Here is a 23804-nt window from a genome sequence, read left to right on the forward strand (position 1 = left end):
CTTAAATCATAGAAACAGATTTCTAAATTGCAGGAAATGTGCACTACAGGACAATCTCTTTTGTTGATTGCTAAACTTAATTTAGGACAGGTTCTATAAGACTATAACTATAAACTTTTACAATAAATCCAAAATTTCACAAGTCATAGGTAATATAACATCAAATGTCCAAGCAAAAACTTGCATTTCATTTATATTCGATGACTTAACAAGCTTAGGAAATACTAGTAAGTAGATATAACATGCAGGCGCACCAGTAATGTTTAACTGGAATTGAGAATGCGTGCACCAATCGTATGGATAAAGAGTTGTGTAATTCTACACTCTTTCAAGAAAGATTATTCTTAGAATTACTACTGTACAACAGGATGCCTCGTACACAGCAAAAGTGACTGCCATACCTTCTGAAGATATTAATGACAGATAGGTAGCTTTTCTTTTAACTGATACAACCCATTATTGAAAACAGTGCTGCTTTTTGTAGCCTTCAAACAAGCCACCTTAAATAGCTTGAAAAGAAGCAATGATTCCTTGCTAGAAAAATCAAAAGGTTTGAAAACTTGAACTGTTCAGTACAACTGCAAGAACTGCCATTATACTCTATTATTATAATTTACTCAGAGGAAGCAGCTGCTATAAGGCATTGTCTGCTCTAGCTCCATATGAAATTCTAAACATCTTGGAGTTTCTATTATAGTAGCATTTGTGTCGCTGTTGATTTCTGTTTAATGTCCCCTTTACTTTGTACTGATTTTCAGCATTCTGCCCATTAGCAAATGACCTGGAGATAAAATTAGTTACAGCAGTTGAATATACACCTACATTCTAAAACTGCTAAATTATACTGTTTACATCCTTTCTAACTAATTCTCATGAGATATTTCACTGTCTGGATAGTTTTGTCTCTTTGTCTATTTGATTGTGAATATTAAGTACTTGACATAATGTGCCTGATTTTCTACTCATACACACAACTTTTTAAGTTTTTGTATTATGAATTCTTGACTATGAGCAGCTGTCAAAATATAGACTTCAATGGACTAATTGTATGTGCACATGTGTCTGTCAGTTTTATTATTTCCGGGAGCATGAAATAATAATGTTGACATATAACATGCATGACTTCTTTAACCTGCAACAAATCTTTGACTTTTCAAAGGTAGGGGAAAACAGCTCTTAAACTTTACAAAAAAAGCACCTAAACAGGCATGTCCAAGGGTCAGCTTCTGGTGATTTCTCCTGTCCACCTGGTGAATCTGGGCATACTGGGGCAATGCAGCAACTGCTTCATGTACACAGACAATCCTCTCTTCCTATCACCCAACACTACAACCTGTGAGAGATGCACTTACATAGCCAAACTGGAAGCAAAGCTCTCTCCGGCCAAGATTGTGCTAGACAGTCAAGAGGAGAAGGTTAACACCTGCACTACACCTCAAGCAACTCATAGCCCTTCAAAACCCACACCATCAACACCCACATATAGCAACACTAAACCCACATATGCAGAGGCCCTTAACATTAACCTTCCCAAGCAACAAGGACCTCCGAAGCTGAAACGCAAACACACACCAGTCACAACCAAAGTGACACATAGCTCACAACACCAGTGTGCCACCCAACAACAGCCCCTAAGGCAAGACAATGTACCCAACACTTTAGTCATAGGTGACTCTAGGCACACTGATGTCCCACTCACCAGGCAGAACAAGGAGGAAATTACAGTCAGCTGCCTGTCAGGTTCCAGGATTGTCCACATAACGCATGCACTCAAGTCACTCCACAACAAGTACAAATACGACTCTGTCATTGTCCATGTTGGAGTGAATGATTTGAGATGTACCTCCCTGGACTACATGAAAAGAGACATGGAAGAGCTCTTGGATCACGTGGCCCAGTCAGGTATGTCCCTAGCCCTCAGTAGCATCCTGGCTTTGCCCAGAATGATACTACAGTATAAGGACAAAATGATTGACTTCAACAATTGGATAAGCTTCTGGTGTCATTCAAAGGGGATCCAGTATCTGTCTGCCTGGGAAGACATGATCGACAAACCATGATGCTTTGCCAAGAATGGTCTGCACCTGTCACCCCTAGGATTCAGGTTACTGGCTAAAGCTCTTACCACCCCTATAGTGCCTTTTTTAGGCAAGGTTTAAGGGATAAAACAACCACCATAACAGATACAAGCATGCAAAATCTGAAGGTAATACTACTCAATGCTAGAAGTCTAAACCTCAAAATGCACTCTCTCGAGGCACTCCTAAAAATGGAGAACATCGATATCTGTGCAGTAACTGAGACCTGGTTCAAAGCTCCAGAGAGCACCCCTGCAATACCAGGCTACAACTCTTACCACACTTTTTGGCCACAAAACCAAGATGGAAATACTAAAGGTGGAGGAGTGCCCACATTCACCAAGAATATTCACACCTCCAGGCTAGTTGCCCAACACAATGCATCTGAAATTCTCCAGGTGCAACTAACACTAGGTAAGACTACAATCCAAATTATAGCTTGCTACAGATCCCCCACCATGCCCCAAGATTCTCACTACACCTTTCTAAACATACTGGAAAATATCAAGATACAACCAAACACCCTAATACTGGGTGATTTCAACTACCCTGCCATTAACTGGGAAAACTATTTGGGTACCAACTCCTTTTCTCAACGGTTCTTGGAATTCATAAATTCCAACGTCTTGGATCAACTAATCCATTGTCATACCAGGGGCTCCAATATCCTAGACCTGGTCATTACCAACATGGGAGATAGATGCTCCACACCAGTGGTCACCCCCTCATTGGTCAGGTCTGACCATAAGCAAATCACCCTTGAAATCCACATCCAACCCCCACCCCCCAGTAAGGAAACCTCCTTAAAAAACTTCTCCAAAGCCAACTTAAAGCTACTGAAGTCAGAAGTGACAAACTTCATGACACCCATGCAGACGGGATCTGAAAGTTCGACTGCAGAATCCTACACTAAGGCACTGTATGAGCACATCCACTTGTGCATGAATCGTGCCTTCCAAATAGAACCAAGATGCTCTTCTCCAAAAAAAGGAAGCCAATCTGGTGGTACCCTGCTATAAACAAACTATACAACAGAAGGAAGAAACTGTTGCAGAAAAGAGGAAAATCCCAGGATGCAAAAAAAACTCCCTCACCAGCCTCAGTAAGAAGCTGAGATCCCTCATAAAATCCTCAAAAGCTAGTTACAAAAATAAAATTGCCAAAGATTCCAAAGACAACCACAAGGCATTCTATAGTAATGTCAAGAATCTAAATGGCAATGCTCAGATCTGCTCTTAGCTACAACAGAATGGCATTAAATATACTGATCCCAAGGATATTGCCAATATACTGGCAGATCAATTTAGTGCCAACTTCACCCCCCTCTTAACGCCTAAATGGCCCATCTCAATACCAAAAGATTGCCAAATTCCGGTAATCACGGCCACACAGGTAGAAAACGCACTATCCAGCTAAGAATACAGCATTCATGGGACCAGATGACATCCCAGGCTGTGTACCACATGAACTACAAAATGAACTGGCACCTCACCTAAGTGTCATGTTTAATCATAGCCTCGCCTCAGGCTTTGTGCCCACTGAGTGGCGCACAGCTACAGTTATCCCACTCCACAAGGGGGATCCACCTTGGATCCCAGGAACTACCGTCCCATCAGTCTGACAAGCCTGATCTGCAAGGGCATGGAACGCATTATCATGGAACTTATAAACATGACATTGGCAACCTTCAAACACTGGACCCCACCCAGTTTGGGTTTGTGAAGGGTCAATCTTGTCTCCTGAATCTGATTGACTTCTTCAAATCAGTCTCCAGAGCTGTGGACAAGGGTAAGGCAGTCCACACAGCCTATCTAGACCTTGCCAAGGCCTTCAACACCATCCTTCACTCAGGAATCATAGATAAACTTACTAATCTGGGCATAAATCCCTATGTCACTCAATGGGTTGCCAACTGGCTTACTGACAGAACCCACACTCTAAAAGTAGCTGACTCCAAATCCAGCTCCAGACAAGTGACAAGTGGAGTACCTCAGGGTTCAGTCCTGGGACCACTCTTGTTTAGCATCTACTTCTCTGAAGTACAGGCCAACACTAAGGGACTCTGGCTAACAAAGTTCACAGATGACTGCAAACTGGGAGCCATTATTGAATCCCCAAATTATGTGGATATTCTACAAAAGGGCCTTACAGAAACAGATGCCTGGTGACAGAGCCATGGGCTCAAGCTTAATGCCAAGAAATGTATAGTTATCCCCTTTGGAAAAAAACATGTACCCATGAATTACCACATAGGTGGCAGTACACTAAACATCGAAAGTGTGATGAGAGACTAAGGGACACAGGTGGACAGTGGTCTCACTTTCAATAACCACATCGCCACAACAGTCAGGAAATCCTTCTATGTGGCACACCTCATCACTAAGGGCTTTTCATCCAGAAAAAAGGAGGTCATTGTCCCAAAGTACTCATCCCTCATTAGAGTATAATGCCCCATTTGGTATGTACCTCACAAGACATCTGCAACAGCTGGAAAGGCCACAGAAATACCTCACTAAAAGAATTACAGGCTTAAAGCAGATGCCATATGCTGACCGTCTAAAAAAACTCCAGCTATACTCTGTGGCATATCGTCTACTCAGAGGTGATCTCTGCTTAACATAAAAGGCCATGTCAAACCCTGAGCTGTTGGACATGCTCCACTTAAAGAAATCCCAATCCCACACAGCCACACGCTCCAGGGATCTAAACATTGTCATCACAATGAACAAAATATGCTGGAGGGATAGGTTCCTGACCCAGAGACTCCCCATATTCTGGAATTGACTGCCCATACATGTCAAGCAGAGCACCTCATTGACCCCCTTCAAAAGGAACCTTGATGACTGGATGGGAGATAGGAAATTCACCCCGGGGATCATGTCAGTCACCCTGCTAGACAGGGGTCCAGAGAAGTAAATATTGTGGGAAGAAATATCCAGGGAATTGTTATGGCTAGGCTTGTATAGGCCCTAGGGCCGATAGCCTAGTACCAACCTATGAACCTATGAACTACTCTGCTCTAAAGGCTGGAGATGTTCTTACTATCCTGATGAGCACAAAGTATATAAACTTACATGTATTTCTTCACCTGAACTGTTCCTGCACCATATAGATGGTGCACCTCTGAACTACTTGTCCTGTCTGAATGAGCTTGTTACATCTCGTGCCATTTATTTGTACTGTACTATTTCAAAATGTAATTTACATACCCTCCCAAGCATCTGTCTTCTCTGATAATGGTGAACTGTTATTTGTCAGCTCAGAGCACTAACCCCTAGAAAGAATGTATTTTTTCTATGAAGAAAAAATAAAACTAAATATCTTACCTTCAAGAAGACTTTTGCTCAGTCCTGCCTCTCATTGTAACTTTTTTCAGTAACTGCATTTCTAAATGAGAGACTCTCTCTAGAATTATTTTAGTTTTTCTTCTGCCAACAGTAGCTGTGCTGCTGCTCAAAGAATAGCCATCTCTGGTATATATGATGTAAACAACATATCTCATTGCATTGTTTTTATTTCATGTTCAAATTAGAGTTCTGCAGATTTAATAATATCTGCAATCCTTGAGGTGCTTTGAACAAAAGTTTTATGAATATTCTTTGCAAGTATTTGTGGTTTGTTTTCATTTTAATTTCTTTGACATACTCATACAATGTCACACCCATTCACTATTACTCACAGCTCCTTTCCTCTCCGTGTTTATCTCTTTTCTGTATCTGTAAATCACCTTGGCCCACAGGCGACTTCCTTATTCTCTTGTGAGACTGCACCTCCTACACCATTATAACTTGGCACTTACCTGCATCATATCGTGGTATATTAATATCAGTGTATCTGCAATGAGTTTCATCAGCATTCCAAAACGTTCTTGTTCATTGCTCAGTAGCTCCATTCCCAAGACATATTTTTCACTAATAGCTATCTCAGACATATTAGGTACAAACTTTGCCAGGTACTACAACATTCCTAGAAATCTCCATAATGCTTCCTTGTCTTCTGGACAATCAGGCTTCAGTTCCTTTGACATTAGAACACGAATCATCTATTTTTGCACCTGTCACTGTTTTACATTTGTTCCTATTTAACTTGAAACTCTGCTATCTTAATCTAGACAAAAGCTGATGATGTCATCTATTCTTATAAGTGAAATGGCACTAAGTGATCATTAGTTACGCAACAATTCTTTCAAACATCTGTGGTGTTAATGAAATACTAAAAAAAAGTCTAAGGAACATATATCTTCCTGCCGGTGTATTAAATGTACAAAATCTGAAGCTTTCTTGCAATAACTTTATTTGCCTGAATCCCTGCTGTAAACAATGCACAGTTCCCTTTTTAATAACTTTATCCAGATCTTATTAATCATTATAAATACAAACAAATGAAACAATAACCAACAAAATGTGTAAGATATTTTACCCAGGTCAGTAAAAATGAACATCATAAAAAAATCAAAATGGCTCCCTGTTCAACAAAGGGTTGACCTTGTCCCAACTCTTCAAACTTGAAGTCAGACTCACCTTCTCTCCAAACTGGCAGCTACTGTATTTAGACAACCTTCCTCATATATCCTCAGAAACATAATGACTTTGCCCAAACACTGCAACCCCCAAAAAGTAAATGTCATTGTACAGATCTCTGCTTCTCTGTAATACATCCAAAACTCTGAGAAATTATTCCCCCACAAAAAAGACAAGTAATCTTACCCAAAATGCAGGAATCAGGTAAAGACCCACCTTGCCTCATCATTGAAATGTCACTGCCTCTCAGCTGGCCATATCACCTAGCTTGAGCGACATTAATCTCATTCTCTTACTGGTACTCTTAATGTCCAAAATATGTCAGGCTCTATTGCACATATTTTCACTTCTCATGCACACAATATTTTGCTTAATATAACTTCTTCCAGCTATTGACGATCTCTAAAATCCCTTACTCCACTGAACTATCCTATCATTCTCACTTAGACAACACTTAGCTGGCATTATCACAAAGACACCTCACTTTCCATTTGAAATTTGTCTTCATTTTTGTAAACAATGTACATTACAATTGTAAATACTCTTTATACATTTAATAGTTGATAAAAGTATTTTACAGATGCGCATTTCGTTGTCTTAATAAATGTAATTCTGGATATCTTTGTATTCCCAGATTAAGATTGAAACTGGTTACTTGTGTTCTACCCTGGTCAACAAATTTTAAATAAATAAATAAATAATGTACTGTTTTGAAAAAAATAACCATAATTATTACCCCATTTGATCATTCTAATTGCTTCCTACTAACAGCAATAATTTCCATATTCTTCAATACCTGCTTTGCCCTAGTGCTTGGTGCTACTGCCATGTTTGAGGAAGTAGGTATTGCTGTTATGATATCAGGATTTTTTTTTTTTGTAATGATATTCTTACAAACCTCCCAAGCCTATAACTAGAACTGCATAGTCATGCAGGATATTATTGTCTTGACCCTGCATAGCATCTGAGATATCATGTAAGACTGATGTTGGACATGGGTAGTCCCTAGTTTCATGGTGTGAATTTCCTTTACCATTCTTAATGACCCAGAATATTTGGAGAACTAACTCTGTTAACAATTGCAGTTTGATCTTCTACTTCTTATACTTGTACCCATAATAATTTTATGCATTTATAAAACTACAGTTTGAGAGGTGGAAAAGGGCTCAGTGTGTCTACATTTGTTGATCTCCTTGACTTCCATTTTTGAGTGTCTACTCATAGGTTCATAGGTATATACTAGGGTAATGACTTCCAGGGTCTTTATAAGCCTAGGTTTGCAACTGAACCCAATTGTGTACCAATGCATCATGGGCATTTATTAGGAGGGAGTATGTTAGGAAGTTTCTAGAGGTTATGTGGTGGGGTATGTTAGTTTGGGCATTACTGAATGTCTCTGTCTATCAGGGACATGGGGCCAAACTCAGGGTGAATTTCTGATTTTTCATACTTTGGTCAAGGTTATGGTTAAATAGGGTTAGGCATAGACTCTGCTTCACATAGATGTGGAACCTGTTCCAGAGCGTGGGGATCCCCTGAGACAAGAACCTATCTCATCAACATGTCTTATTTATGTCACAAGCAACATTTAAATCTTTGGATCTACTGGTTTTGATGCTGTTTATTTTGCAAATGTTCAAAAGGTCCATCAGAGCTGGATCCAAGGATGCCTAACATTTACTTTTTCATTTTCAGACATGCAGAAATCTGAAAAAGACGTTATGTGTTTTCATTTGTTGGCTACTCCAACTTCTATTTCCCAGTATATTTTGTTTTCTTTCCTAACTGTACTAAGATTCAAAATCCGATGGTTACTTGCCATACAGCTTTACTTCTTCGTAGACTTAAATGAAACAAATGGCCACAGCAGAAACAGCTAAACGCAGTTTGACCAAATAAAAAGATCAGAAAAGCACAAAGTCAAGCGGAGCAACCACAGAAAGGGTGGACTTATCTTTTCAGTTTCTTTTGTTTTTCATCATGAAAACAACATTAGTCTACATCAAGAACATCCTCATCTGTATTTGGGTTTTGTTATTCACCATCAAGCGGTTGAATATAAAGATTTTCAACATTCAACAAATCACTTAGGGTACTCTAAATAACTTTAGTGAATTTACATAATCGCATAATGTGTTTGAGATTTGCTCATTCAGTTTTGCAAGCATGACATATCAGTGACGTTGGAATCATATTAAAAACCTGGTTTAGTCTGTGGTAGGTATGCACTGTAGCTGATAATGAATTAGATATATAATAATTTAGAAAAAGGGGTATACTTATATGTATAGTACCTTTTATGAGACCAAACACATGATAGCTGACTATAAAGACACATCCTAGAGAATATTTTAATTCACCAATAATATTGTTGCAGAGGAAACAGTCAAGAGTAAACCCATTTGTACAGTTTATTTTATTAAGATTTAGTGTAATAGGGAGCATTTTAGCTTATGTGCCTTTACTAAATTTTGCTTTCTACATTTCTAAAATGTGTTGGCTTGAGCAAAGTTAGGGATTTAGAAAGGTACTGCAACATGTTCACATCACAGTTCCTTTTTCTGATTCATCAACTGCCATAACACAGTGCTGTAGTACAAAGACATGCAGCATGACGTAGGCCTGGCCCCATGGCTGTGCAGCATGCTAATCAGGTATTCTGCTGGAGAGGCATATACAAATCAGCCATCTACACCTGGCCAAGTAGACTGTCCCCACCACTTCGGCTGTGTTGAGCTACCTGTCATTACTGTGGTATGGGCATCAGTGATGGGGGGAGCTACTAGACAACAGGGAACACACACACTGGAGAAGTGCCTCAATGGCACCATCACTACAGGGATTAGGGGTGGGGATGGGGCAATTCATGAGACACCAGGGATTACTCATAATATCAAGTACTGTAACTGAACCAACAGCAGCAGTACAGGAACTGGGTGGTGTGGGGGAAACACTGGACACCAGGGAAGTCTAAAACTTCATTGTCTCTGACTTCATGACAAGCACCAGTGAGGATCCATGACAGAGCATGAGGACTGTACTGTGTGTGTGCGTGTGCGTGCGTGCGTGTGTGTGTGTGTGTGTGTGTGTGTGTGTGTGTGTGTGTGTGTGTGTGTGTGTATTTGTGTTTTGTGCACTTGTGTGTGTGTGGGGGGGGGACAATGGGGGAAATGCCACTGCCTGCAGGGGTAGCAGTTTAGTACCACAACATGTAGATCAGCAATGATCAGAGACATAAATTAGACAGCAATGAGGTCTTACCTTATCATAGTTTCATAAGTTTATATGTAAGTACTTGGCTATCTGCCATTTAAAGCCAAGCAAATTTCTCTTTGTGCTCAAAAAAAATGTATCCCATTTTGTTTTAGATTGGTTAGAAATATGGATAACACATCTCTGAATCACAAATTTGCACATTGTGCAAGCAGGGCCTAGGCCCTTTAAATAATTCTGTTAAGGACAGGAAATTCTGGAAGCTAGAAGCTGAGAGCATATACAAATCTAAAGTAATATTACAATTATTAAAACTATTAAATATGGAATATTAAAACAGAAATTGTCTCAGTGTATTTGTTCCTTTGTGTGGGTATTTTCATTTAAAAGCTGTACTTTTTGTTTTATTTTCTTCTTTTAAAGGAAAATGGGTGGGAGGATTCACCCCCCACACCCCCTAACTATATATACCAACTCCAGGGTCACACGACAATGGGGAGGGGGACAAATCCCAGTTTTATGCCTTGAATACTGGTTTTCGATCAAATGAACTTTCGATCAAATGAAGTAGACCCATAAATATATATATATATATATATATATATATATATATATATATATATATATATATATATATATACACATACACACACACACATACACACACAGGGATTATTTTAGCTTTTAAAACGTGAAATACAACTGGCCCAGCAAGAGTTTAAACTGAGCCTTTAAACATTTCTGCTTTTATATTTTTCACGTCTGTCACAGTAGCCACTATTTTCAAAACAGTTCACTGACTGACAGGGTAATGTTTACTGAAACAAATATTTGTTTCAGTCTGATATTTTGTCTGACCAGTTTTCTTTGGAATTGTTATTGTATTCGTGAGCTCCAGAACTCTTCCATCCCCAAACACTAATACTCTGCAGCTGGATTTGTGGATTACATCCACACTCATCTTTCTTTTTCTGTGACAGAGCTGACCCCCTAGTGGTGTGAATAATGGTTCTAGTTGACTATCACTGTTGAAGTGACACCCTGACCCCATGTACAAAAATATGAAAAGGTGATTATTACTTACAATGTTTTTAACCAGGTGAGTGGTCTGGTCTACAATCCCCTTTCAACTATGACCTGGATGCAATGGAGCATAGTAAACAGAGTCATAGTGTTAACAATACTAAGTATAGTGACAGACAACTCACAAGCTATTATACAAACACAACTGGTATAAAATAAAGAGCACAGTAAGGCTCCAATATTACATACACATTCAGCTGGTATTACTGCTAATACTACTGATACTGTTATCTCAGCTGGTATTACTGCTAATACTACTGATACTGTTATCTCAGCTTGTATTACTGCTAATACTACTGATACTGTTATCTCAGCTGGTATTACTGCTAATACTACTGATACTATTATCTCAGCTGGTATACTGCTAATACTACTGATACTGTTATCTCAGCTGGTATTACTGCTAATACTACTGATACTGTTATCTCAGCTGGTATTATTGCTAATACTACTGATACTGTTATCTCAGCTGGTATTACTGCTAACACTACTGATACTGTTATCTCAGCTGGTATTACTGCTAATACTACTGATACTATTAACTCAGCTGGTATACTGCTAATACTACTGATACTGTTATCTCAGCTGGTATTACTGCTAATACTACTGATACTGTTATCTCAGCTGGTATTATTGCTAATACTACTGATACTGTTATCTCAGCTGGTATTACTGCTAATACTACTGATACTGTTATCTCAGCTGGTATTACTGCTAATACTACTGATACTGTTATCTCAGCTGGTATTATTGCTAATACTACTGATACTGTTATCTCAGCTGGTATTACTGCTAATACTACTGATACTGTTATCTCAGCTGGTATTACTGCTAATACTACTGATACTATTAACTCAGCTGGTATACTGCTAATACTACTGATACTGTTATCTCAGCTGGTATTACTGCTAATACTACTGATACTGTTATCTCAGCTGGTATTATTGCTAATACTACTGATACTGTTATCTCAGTTGGTATTACTGCTAATACTACTGATACTGTTATCTCAGCTGGTATTACTGCTAATACTACTGATACTGTTATCTCAGCTGGTATTACTGCTAATACTACTGATACTGTTATCTCAGCTGGTATTACTGCTAATACTACTGATACTGTTATCTCAGTTGGTATTACTGCTAATACTACTGATACTGTTATCTCAGCTGGTATTACTGCTAATGCTACTGATACTGGTATTGCCTTCTTTTCCCTATACATGGTATGTGTACACTTATGGTGACAGAAGACCCAACAATTCAGCAGCAGAAATATCTTTATCTGTGAGAAGCTGTTGAGAAAACAGCATATTACACTGTTCCATAAGCTCCGTTTTAACTTCACTTGTTCTGCTATTTGTGGGCAGTTTTTTACATAATGAATGTGCTTTGAGAAGTATAACACTCAGACGTCCTGTCAGAGTAATCTAGGGTATTGGAACCAGACAAAAGCTTCTCTCTTTTTAATTTTTCTAAGACTTTTGGGTTTCTAATATCATGATGGGAATGGAATCCATTCCTAAGTCAAAGTATGATTAAAGTTCATGAAATTAGTGTTGTTTCAGTTTTGATGTTAGCCAAGAGTGCTCTTTGCAGCACCCACAATGTCCCCAGAAATGACTCCTTCTGCAAGTCATACAGAGTTACATGTATTGGTAACATATCTAAGTACGACTGTAAATTTTTTTTTTATGAAACCCGTTGCTTCTACTACTATTGGAATTGTCTGGGTATCCTTCCACCACTTCACCCTTGTTTTTGCCTACAAACCCTGAAAGTTTATGGCTTTGTGTCTCTCTGTACATAAGACAATGTAATCACTGAGTGTAGCAAATTCTGTGATCAATTCTACATTTGTCTTCTTTTGCTGGACTACTATATCTGGTTTTCTGACATCTATTTTTTGAACTATTGATAATGGGTGTCCCCATATAATATAAATTTCATCGTTTTTTATAATGCTTTCTGGCTCGTGTTTCCAATGCTTCTCAGCTACCTCAGTATTATAATGTTTGTACAATCCCAGTGCAACAGTCTTGCCACATTATTATGCTTTTCAGTGTGCAGTCCTTCTGCCATTAGTGTGTCACACCTAGCAACAAGATGTGTGACTGTTTCCAATTCTGTTTTATGTCTGTTTCTCCAACATGTTCACTGGACCTTGTAAGCAACGTGTACATAGTCCACTGTCCTGGGCCTCCATCTTTTGGTTTAAATTCACCTCTCCTTAACCATTCTTGCATTAAATCCTGATTGACATGAGGTTGTTTCAGGTGTTTTCTGTACTTGCAACAATATTTATGCATTTAACAAATTTTTTGCCTTCTCATCTGATCCTTCACTTTATATTCTTTCCTTTGTTTTTTGGCACATTCAATTGCTGCCTGATTTTTATCTACTTCTGGTTTTATTTCCATTCCTGCTTGACACTGATATGCTATCGCTAAACTAAGTAGGGAAATCATCTTAGACTTGTTCTCCTCATGTTTTAAAATTTTCTCTATCTTTGGATCTTGTGAGGCCAGCAAATATGTATGCAAACCCATGAATGCAGATCTACACATGTAATCAATTTTGAGGGGGCCCATACCTCCTTCAGAACAAGGAATATGTAATCTTGGTATACACTGATTTTTATAAATCATTTGATAAGCATGAAGCATTTTTCTTGTTTTCCTGTAAAACTGGTCCAATGCCTCTTGGGACCAATCACCCCAAAACTGTAAGTTAGAACAGGAAGAGCAATTTGGTATATAGCTTGGACTTTGTTCCTAGATAGAGCTGTTTTCGATATTAATTTTAGTGTTCTAAAGCATTCTTTACTAAGTATTATTCTCATTTGTTCATGTTTTATTATTGATCCTTCATCTGTTCTCAAATATTTATAAACTCCCTCTTGCTCAAGTTGTTTTGTATCACATTCCTGTCCCAAACTGATGTTTCTTTGGTACTGCAACTGTCCTGCTTTAAAGGTTACTTTTGCACATTTATCAAGACCAAATGACATTCTTATATCGTCTGAGAAAGTTTTGACTAATTGCAGTTGTGCTTTCAGTTCCTCATCTGATGAACTATAGAGTTTTAAATCATCCACAAAAAGAAGATGGGAAGTCATTACAGTTTTTTTTTTCTGGGAACCAAAAAGGTTCCATCAGCTATCTAGTCTTACAAAGACATGCATCTGGAGCATTTCTCCCTGGGCCTCCGCTGAAAATTGGCTTCATTTTAAGTTGGACTTTCCTGGTAAATAAATGTTAAATAAATAAATAAAAATAGTATGAACTTGCACTCTACTCTTTTTTTAGACAGAGAAGAAAGTGATATCATACTTTACTTGAATCTCCCCCTTTTTTTCACTGTAATATGCTTTATAGCAGATTTCACAAAGGCAAGTAAGAGCTGAACATTCAATGAATCTCCTCGTCTGGCTCTTAGGAATAGGGAGGAAAGAGGAGGTCATAGTGTCAACTGATAAGGGCATTCTGAACGGATATAACTAAACATTAAGTTACATGTGTGATTGGAAGTACAGTATAATTCCCAAGGATACTGTAGATTAAAATGCAACAAACTGCCAAAGAAGGATGAGAGGTACGCCAGGGGTGGAGCGGAGGAGTAGGAGGAGGAGAAACAGGAAGAGTGGTGCAATGGTGGCTGCAACAAATGGACAGACATAAAAACTTATATCAACGAATATTTATACCAGAAACAAGATGAACTAGCACTGCTTTCATTGTTATTTATAGTTTGACAGGTCAAATAGTAACACAGGATGAAAAATGGAGTCAGACACCTTTCTTAGGTCATTGAGTATGACTACATGAAGATTACCAAAATCCATACTTTTTGGAAAACAATAATGCTAGGAAGTAAAGCAGAAAAAGTTGCATGGCCAGATCTGATGACAATCTAGGCATCTGAAAATATATCATAAGAGTTAAGATTTTCCACTGGATTCCAATGGGAGAGCAAAGACAGCAGTTGATATCAGTATAGAAATGGACATATAATAGAGATATAATGGCAGTGATGTCTATGATATACATCAGTTAACGACTACTTTCCCAAGATGAAAAGCTGACCACTAGTCTTAAAATACAGTGTAAAATTGTTGAATGAGAATGTCATTTAAACACTTAGAAATTCTGCTCAGAATATGAAAAATGGCAATACAAGGTATAAAAACACTGGGACTCAAAGAACATATTGATGAAGCCTTTAAAATAAGCAGATAAAGGCAATGATGCCAAATTTGCAAAGAGGTTTAGCATTTGTTTGAATAAAAATTCATTAAAGATAAATGTAAATAAGTCCAATTCGACAAAAATAAAAAAAAACATGAACACATTGAAAACGTACAGGCACAATACACACAATTATTCATCATATTTCTTGTGGGATGCAAAGACCCTCATACGCACCCATACAGGATACAATACCCCACAAACCCTGTGGCCCATGATCTCATCTAATTTTAATGCATCCCTAATCCCAAACCTAATAATAATCAAATCTAAAACCTTAGTCCGAACCCCAAAGTGGCCTTCAGCACTAATCTTATAATGTCACTGACATGGATTACAGTAAATACAATTATCAAATGGCACTTCATTTAGTGTGATATCATACAAACTGAATTCTGCATGCCTCAGTTTTTTTAACTATGGTGATCTGGCCCTGAGTTGGTTTGATTTATTTAATGCTACTATGAATCCATTGGTAATACTAATTTATGCTGAGACAACACTGATATTCCTAACCTTTCTAAGGTCACCTGACATTGCCTATACTGCTGGGCTTCCTCATTTTGTTAATACTGGTAGGATCTTCTCTTTTCTTTTTTTCCTGACATTTCCTTAAAACAGTTCTGCTAGTTTCTCTGAGTTAATTAAGCTGGTCAGGATCTCTGTTTCACTTCATCCTACTTATTTTCTGACTTTCTTAAACCCTTTGTAGGCTTGTTGACTTTGTTAATCCAATTGGGTTTCCCAATTCTGTTAAACCTTTTGAAATGTCTTCAATCCTTTATTCCTGCTTGTGGTGTTGGAAGGGGGGGGGGGGAATCTTTGAATCTTCTAATGCTGCCAAGGCCACTGAATCTGTTAATAGAGACTATATAGTTTTACTGACACTGAAGCTATCAGTACTGTCTCCATTGAAATTGTATAGTTGATTACATGCATCTCTGTGTTGTCTTTAACTGTAAAGTAAGACACAGTACACCTGAATTCTTTTGAGTTTAGTAAATGGTTGTGCAAAAGTTGAGTAAGTTACTGTAGTGTTTAATTTTAGTAATAATGATAGTTTTGTTAATTAATAAGTTGGTGTTTTTTTAATTAGTTAGAATTTTTTGCTGCTCATGTCAGAAATTCCACTGTTGTTTCTTGGTGTTTGTGTTATCTGTGTTGTTATCATCTCTTCTATTTTCCCCGGTTTCTTTGCAATTACTTGATATTTTTTAGGTCTGAGCTTCAATTATTTATCATGCATCCTCTGTTAATGCTAAGCATCCCATGGCTACTTTAACCTGGTTGTATATGCATTAATTCTGCTATACCCCCTGTGGTTTCTATTAATTCTAATTATGGGACTCTTAAAATATAACTCAGACCCTGCTACATCACGTATTTGATCAAAGAATCTACGAGTGTAAAACAATGCGTCTCCCACTCTCCTACTCAGGAACATCATTGCAATTCATAAAGACAACTGCTTAACTGCAAATAAAATACTAAATGCCTTATTTTGTTGGTGTGAATAAGTGCATGGAAGATTTTGTTGATTACATTTTACAGTCAAATAGAAGGCAGCTAAAAGTGAATGATGCTATGACTTGCATTGTTTTGTACTGTATTAAAATGGTTGTTGCCCATGTTTCCATCCATCCAATACTGTTGAATCACATCTGACGTTTATAGTGACCCCCATGTACAGTCACCCCTATCCACAGAGTTTAATAGGAAGGTAAGGAACAGAAGTTGATTGCTAGGCTTTCATCTGTGTCATTACAGCATGCAGCCACTCACACATAGGGACAATTTAGAGTTGCCAATCTATATGTATCACATGTCCTGGGATGAAGAAGGAAACCAGTGTACCCTGAGAAAACCTAAGCTAACACAGGGAGGGCATGCAGACTTCTCACAGAAGGCACCCCGGCAGACAGCTGAACCAGATAACCTTTTGTTGTGAGGCAACCATGATAATTATTGCACCACTGTAGCTTATATTCATACTACATGAACAAATATTTTTACTTACAGGGGTTTAATTCACTACATGCTAATTTGGTGGGGGGTTTTCACAGATGCTGATGGTAATATGCTGCATTTATGTTCAAGTACTGAAACAATAGTTTGCAAATAGTGTCAGTAATGGTGTGTATGCTAATGTGCTTGTTTACCTTTAGTGTACAAATATATGAGGAACATAATGCCGAGTGTCAGCTCTTTACTTTGTTGCTGATCTTATTCTTGCAAGGTAACATGTATGGCCACTGGTGATGATGGGAAGGTCGGTCAGCAGTGAAGGTTAAAGTATTCATTGGGCACTTATGTGAGCAATGCCTCAAGTGGACCACAGAACTGTTCAGGTAAACCTTATTGGTAACAGGCATAAGTGAAATAATTTGTAAGAAAGTACAAGCCTCTGTAGGACTAGAAAACTTGGAGTGGTTCAGAGGTTTGTAACAACACCACAAATACAAATCAATCTTTCTGTTTACTACTTGAAATGGCAGCTTTTTATAGGAGACCCCTAAAGCAAGAAGCCATGTATGTATTGAAAAAAGGGGAAAGGGGGATTACGGGATGAATGATAGGAAGGAGAGATGTACGGAAGAAGAATGGGGAGCGTGAGCATGACTGTGGCTGCAGTGTTGGGGTGGTGGCATCAATGCATTTTGGCAGCATAATCCTGCTAATGACATCTGGTTGTACTTTTCTGGGAACCCCAAAACTGTTAGCAATAGTCTTGTAAGTATCCTGATCCTGCTGTAAGTCTGCCGTTCATGTATTACTTTTTAATCGAGCTACAACTTTATGCTAGTAAGTGCAGTGATAAAGACACCACTATTTTTTTAATATATCTCTACATTTTAGAGTATTTGTTCATTTGTGGGCTTCTAATACCCAGCCCCAGTACCTGTCAAGCACTCATCAAGCACTCATATCTGACTAGCATCTGTAGCACTGCCTCCAAACAATGAAACTAGATTCTATGACACCACATTGGGTAACATGGCAGTGATTGTTACTGAAGCTGGGCCACACCACCATATAGAAATGTTACAGTATTGTAGTTATGAAGAGGAAAACATTACTTATAGCATGACCTCACAGTATATTTAGTACAGGGAACATGTGCAGCCCACCTATTTGCTGAAGCCCTCCTGCCCAACGTAGTAAATATTCTAATTCCAATGTCAAGTTACCATATAGTAAAGGGAACAATTGATAAAAAATTGGGTATCTCTTTTCTCTCAAAGAAGGCACTGCATTGTACCATAACTCTCAATTTCCAGATTTTTGCCTCTTATTTTTGGACTCTCCCTCATAAAATTGGTGTTTTTCTACAAATCTCTGGGGACTAGTATCACTAAATAATGACTGACATTCAAATTTCAGCTTTCATATCCTTCAAAAAATGCACACTAATGCAGAACCTTTTAGTATATTAACTTTCTAGGTTTATAAAGGAAATAGTTAAAAATTGTCCCTAATTTGGGCATTTGTCCCCTCATTAGTCCAGGTTTCTTGCACTTACAGGTTGAAATGTATGCATTGTACCTGATTTGCACTGTATTGCATGGTTCAGTGTTAGTCTCTGATAGGAAAATGGGCAATCATTTTTGGAAATAATCATGAGAGGAACAAGCCAAAAATACCTGAAACTTGCTAGTTATAGACCACTATTCACAGCCTCAGCTAAGATGGCATCCTGAAGCAAAAAAAAACTCCTTCCAATACCTCCATAGATATGAAAGCTTGCGAAATCCACTACTCGGACATCTCCAATGAAACCAGTTTGAACCTGGGCTGTTACTTGAACCCAAACTACCACCAATGGGCACTATTATCCAGTGGGTCCAGCACAAGGGAGGATTCTCTGCTGACTTACCTACTTGCAATGGAGCCACAGTAAATACATCACATTAAAGCTCAGATTATGGGGACAATAAATACTATATGTTCTATTGACCTGAGTTTGATACCCGTCATGTGCGGCTTTAACAAAGTCATATACCCATAAAATATTCATAGCTTGCCCTGAAAATACAAAAACACAACTTGTGTCTATCAGACCATGACTAGTTATGAAAATATAAAACAAATAACATTTACAATTACTTGAAAAAAAAGAAAATAAAAGAAAATTAGTTGATTTCATTTTTCAGACCTGGCTTTTTATCACACTGCACATATCTAATTCATGCAACACAAATTAGCCTCAATACATACAAAACAAATGGTATCTTGCTACTTTGTATCTTTATTGTTGACTATTTAAGCACAAGTAGCCACATTAAGGTTGAACAATAAGTATTTTTTTAGTAATTTGCTCAGTTACAGAGCTTACACCTGGAAGACAGATCAAAATCAGTTCCACAGAGTGCAGCTGCTTTGCAGTTGTTTGCGTTAACATGACAGGCCACAATCTTACATGGTGATAACTGATAAAGTGTACTTATTCCACATGTTTCTAAGAATACCCAGATCAAACCTAATATGCACAATAATATTCTTTGGTCGGTGTGAAAGCAGACAAATGACAACAGGCACTGTTTTTGCATTGTCAGTATCTAAATGCATTTAGGAAGTGTAACCCATTTAACAGGAGTGTTTTAAAAATTCTTCACTTTCCTTTGAATGAAATGCTGAGAGGAATGTCTTGCATAGTTTCAGCAGTAAATTCTTTATAAAGAGTGGTGAAGAAGTACAAACATCCAGTCACAAAATGAAAGATATTAATTTCACATTATTAACTACCAGTTAATCATTTCAGAAATTATTTTCCAACTACCACTCTTAAAGGAAGGGCACTTTTCTTTGAAAGCACATTTCTAATATGGAAAGCCCATTAATGTGCTAAAAAAGGAATGTTTTATTATTTTTAATTCTTTTGTTTTCTGTAGATAATATCACCAAACCTCCTTCCTGGTCACCAGTGCAGCTAAAGGAATTCTACCTCCTTCCCTTCCCCCACACTTACCAAGACAGACGTTATTTACAATGTTCTGTCTGCTCAACGCAAACAATTCCCTACTATGTTACAGAGCTAGCATGTAGAATAGAACATTTCATTTAACTGCAGAACTGTAAATGCCAGTACATTTTTATATTGCTTTAGTCTGCTTATTTTTTTTTTTCTTTACACTTCTCTCTCACTCTTTCTCAATTCTGTGGGGTTATTTTATGGAAAGAGAAATGCCGCTCGATCTTATTGTTAGATTGAGAGGAGGGGCAATTGTCAAGTGTGCTTTTTGAGGCATCTCTTGTACATGCTGGATTTCCTTTCTCTGCAACTGAAACTGTTCACATACTCAATAAAGAGGGGGACTTAAGACATGCATTCATACACAAACACAGGCAACCTCTATTCTTACTAGACCCTCCCCACCTCTTCAAGTAAAAGCCACAGCAACACCTCACACAGTTCACCCCCACTTCAAGTGCCTGAGAGCTCTGCTATTCTTCCATGCCCAGAAATGAGCAGTCACTTTCTTCTCTTCCTTTCTGTAGTATTAAGTCATGTTACATATGCAGAACAGAGAAGTTCTGCCTTTAACATGTTGCTTTACCCACTTTGCACTGCAAAATTTCTACTACAATACGACAACATATTTCAAATCTCACTACAATTTAATGCTTAACCCCTTAATTTTTACTTGCCAAATTTTGCCATTTCCCATTCTTAATATTCATTCTAAATCTGAAAAGACTTATATTTTCACTTTATTTCTATAATCAGCATGCTTTCATTCATACAGCTAGATAGTAGAAGCTAAACAAACACTTCATTTCCATATGTTTTCCATCACAAATATCCTTTCAGTATAAACCCACCTGAACAGGTTTCCAGCTGCTGCATTCTGCAAGCAGTATACATGGCATTTTCTAATAAGCACAATAAAAATGTAATCAAAGCATTCCAAAATGTCATCTTCAGTCTATGAACTAATGGTGTTCAAACCTTTGCAGAAGGCAGAGGACAAGAAATGAAGGCGAATGAATGAATGAAGCCATTACTAGCTTCATTCACACTGTGAGTGGCTATGCATCTGTTTCTAGTCACTAGCGTCTTTTCATGCTGTGCACGAGTGTCTGCATATGTAGATATGCATGCAAGTGCGCGTGTGTGCAAATGTGTTTGCAAAGCTTTTTTAGTCACTACATTTTACTACTGCATTTCTGACATGCAAATGCAAAGAAATAGAGTATACTCACAATCAGATTTATGTTCTCTTGCTTTCCCTCTCACTGTCTCTAGCTGCTTATTCCCTCTGTTTTTTTCCCCTGTTTAGGATTCTGAGCCACCTCTAGTCTCTCCCTCTGTCTCTCTGCTTCTCTTCCTTCCTCTCGCTCTCTCACTCTCTCTGTTTCTCTCTCCTTCTCTCCCTAACTCTAGACAGCCAAAGCACAATGCCAGTGGTCACACCTCACCAAGTTAATTATTCATTAGCTAGCCAGCCCAGATGGGGGCCCTGGGAATTAGATAGCTTGGGGAAAGGGTGTGTATTCCTTGGGTGGGAGAGTTTTGAATGGGGAGGGGCACTGTCACTTTACTAATTTTACTTTGTTCCATTCTGATTGAAATTGATAGCTCTTATCAGCCTAGTGTTTGTGGCAATGGCTGAGTCCTTTGTGGGTAATTAAGGGTTACCTTAGTTTAGCACCTCTGCCCCCATTTAAGAAGAAAACAATGAATGGCTGGAATAATTCAGCTCCACTTAAAAAATGACAAGACGCTAGCTGAATGTTTGATCAGCTTCAGAAGTTGATGGAAAAAAAGCAAAGTGTTAATCTTATGAAGTAAATGTGTGTGTGTGTGTGTGTGTGTGTGTGTGTGTGTGTGTGTGTGTGTGTGTGTGTGTGTGCACATATATATGTGTGTGTGTGTGTGTGTGTGTGTGTGTGTGTGTGTGTGTGTGTGTGTGTGTGTGTGTGTGTGTGTCTCTGTCAGTCAGTCTGTATGTTTGTATCTGTCTCTGTGTGAATGTGGACACATGCATGCTGTGTGTTTATGTATGTGTGTGTGTGTGTGTGTGTGTGTGTGTGTGTGTGTGTGTGTGTGTGTGTGTGTGTGTATGTGTGGGCATGCACAAGTATATAGGATCGTAGCATCACAGCATCACAATAATTTCAGTGCAGGTATGTTAAGAGGCCATTTGGGCATTGCCAGTACCTCACCCTCATGATGTACCTCATGTCTTTACAACGACATACAAAACAGGGCAGGCCAGGGGTGAATGTGAGGATGCCCGTCTGGTCATCAAGGTTCATTTAGAAAGATATTAGGGTGTTTTGCATTACTGTGCATGTTGATTTGCTTACCTATGGGAACTCGTGTGTGTGTGTGTGTGTGTGTGTGTGTGTGTGTGTGTGTGTGTGTGTGTGTGTGTGTGTGTGTGTGTCAGTGCTTGCAAGTGCATGCACTGCACACATGAAAACATGAACATGTATATGAAGGCATATATTACATAAGCAGCACAAGTTCAACTCCAGCATGTCCTCATCTCTCACTATGTGATTCTGAATGGGTCACTTAGTCTCTCTATCTACTTCATTTTGCCTAATAACAGTAACAAAATAACAAAACAGACTACTACTAAATGTGGAATGCTTAAAAATGCTGTGCTAAACCTACACTTCACAGAATGGTACCTGTTTTGTGCCTCCTGTATTTGATTCTCTGATTGATCCCCTTCAAATGCTTGAGAACAGTGAAGTTTTTACTATATTGCATCTCACAAAGAGACACTGATTTATGATCCTCAAAAAATAAAATTCCGTTTTCATAAGATGAAATCCTTGAATTATGCCTGTGAGTTTTAAGTATAATTCCCAGTGTTTATTATTGTTTCACTATAATTTTCTGTTGCATCTCTCTCTCTCTCTCTCTCTCTCTCTCTATATATATATATATATATATATATGCAGAATTAAAACATATTCTAGATACAGACCACTCATAAAATAAGCTGATGCTATTGCAAGTAGTAAATATGAGAAGAAATGTAGCCTACAGTGAATGACTGCAGTGACCTAAAATTCCAAATTTCATGAAAATCACATGTCGTTTGAACATTCAAGTGGTCCAGATTTGGGATTTACTGATATATCCCCCAACCCCCCAAAAAAAGCAGGGTCACTACAGTGTTCAGTTAAGCTGTTTGCACTACTTCAGTGATTATCATATGAATTCTGACTCCTCACACAGTCAAAGAGCTTCTAATCATTTTTATGTGATCCCTTTTTCAGAAATACCAGTAGAGAAATAAACACCAGTAGTGTACTACCAACCAACTGGATTCTTCAAGCCATGCACCCCTAATATCGTGTGCCTGTGCCAGGGCAGTGCCCTCTTTGCCCCACCCTAACTATGCTTCTGCTCACTTTCAATAGCACAAGTGTTTCATTTCTTCAATACTCAACTTACTGGTCATATAACTCACAAGTTGCTCCTCACCTTGAATGCCTTGCAACAGCACTCACAATTTAACCTCTTAACGCATCAGCATATAAGGGAAAACACTTAAGTAAAATCAGGAGTTACTAAAACAGGTTCAGAACAAAGAATCCTTCTGTGCTCATTCACTGTTCTAGCTGCATCAAACAATAAGTGCACCTGACAGCAGCTTTCCAGACAAGAGGTCTGTCAAAGAATAAGCAATGGTCACACAATTAGGC

The 23804-nt window shown here is 38.3% G+C and overlaps 1 protein-coding gene across 1 annotated transcript in view; it reads right to left on the reverse strand.

Moving 5' to 3' along the window:
* PRRT4 (proline rich transmembrane protein 4) overlaps window positions 1-21475 on the reverse strand; it is a 954774-nt gene extending 933299 nt beyond the window's left edge. Inside the window, exon 1 of the mRNA XM_044088619.1 lies at window positions 21342-21475. The gene's annotated coding sequence lies outside the window, so the exon portion shown is untranslated. The remainder of the gene's footprint in view (window positions 1-21341) is intronic.
* Window positions 21476-23804: the final 2329 nt, after the last annotated feature.

The sequence above is a fragment of the Protopterus annectens genome, chromosome 11.part0 (assembly GCF_019279795.1).
Source record: "Protopterus annectens isolate FY-2018-M chromosome 11.part0, PAN1.0, whole genome shotgun sequence".
Classification (NCBI taxonomy): Eukaryota; Metazoa; Chordata; order Ceratodontiformes; family Protopteridae; genus Protopterus; species Protopterus annectens.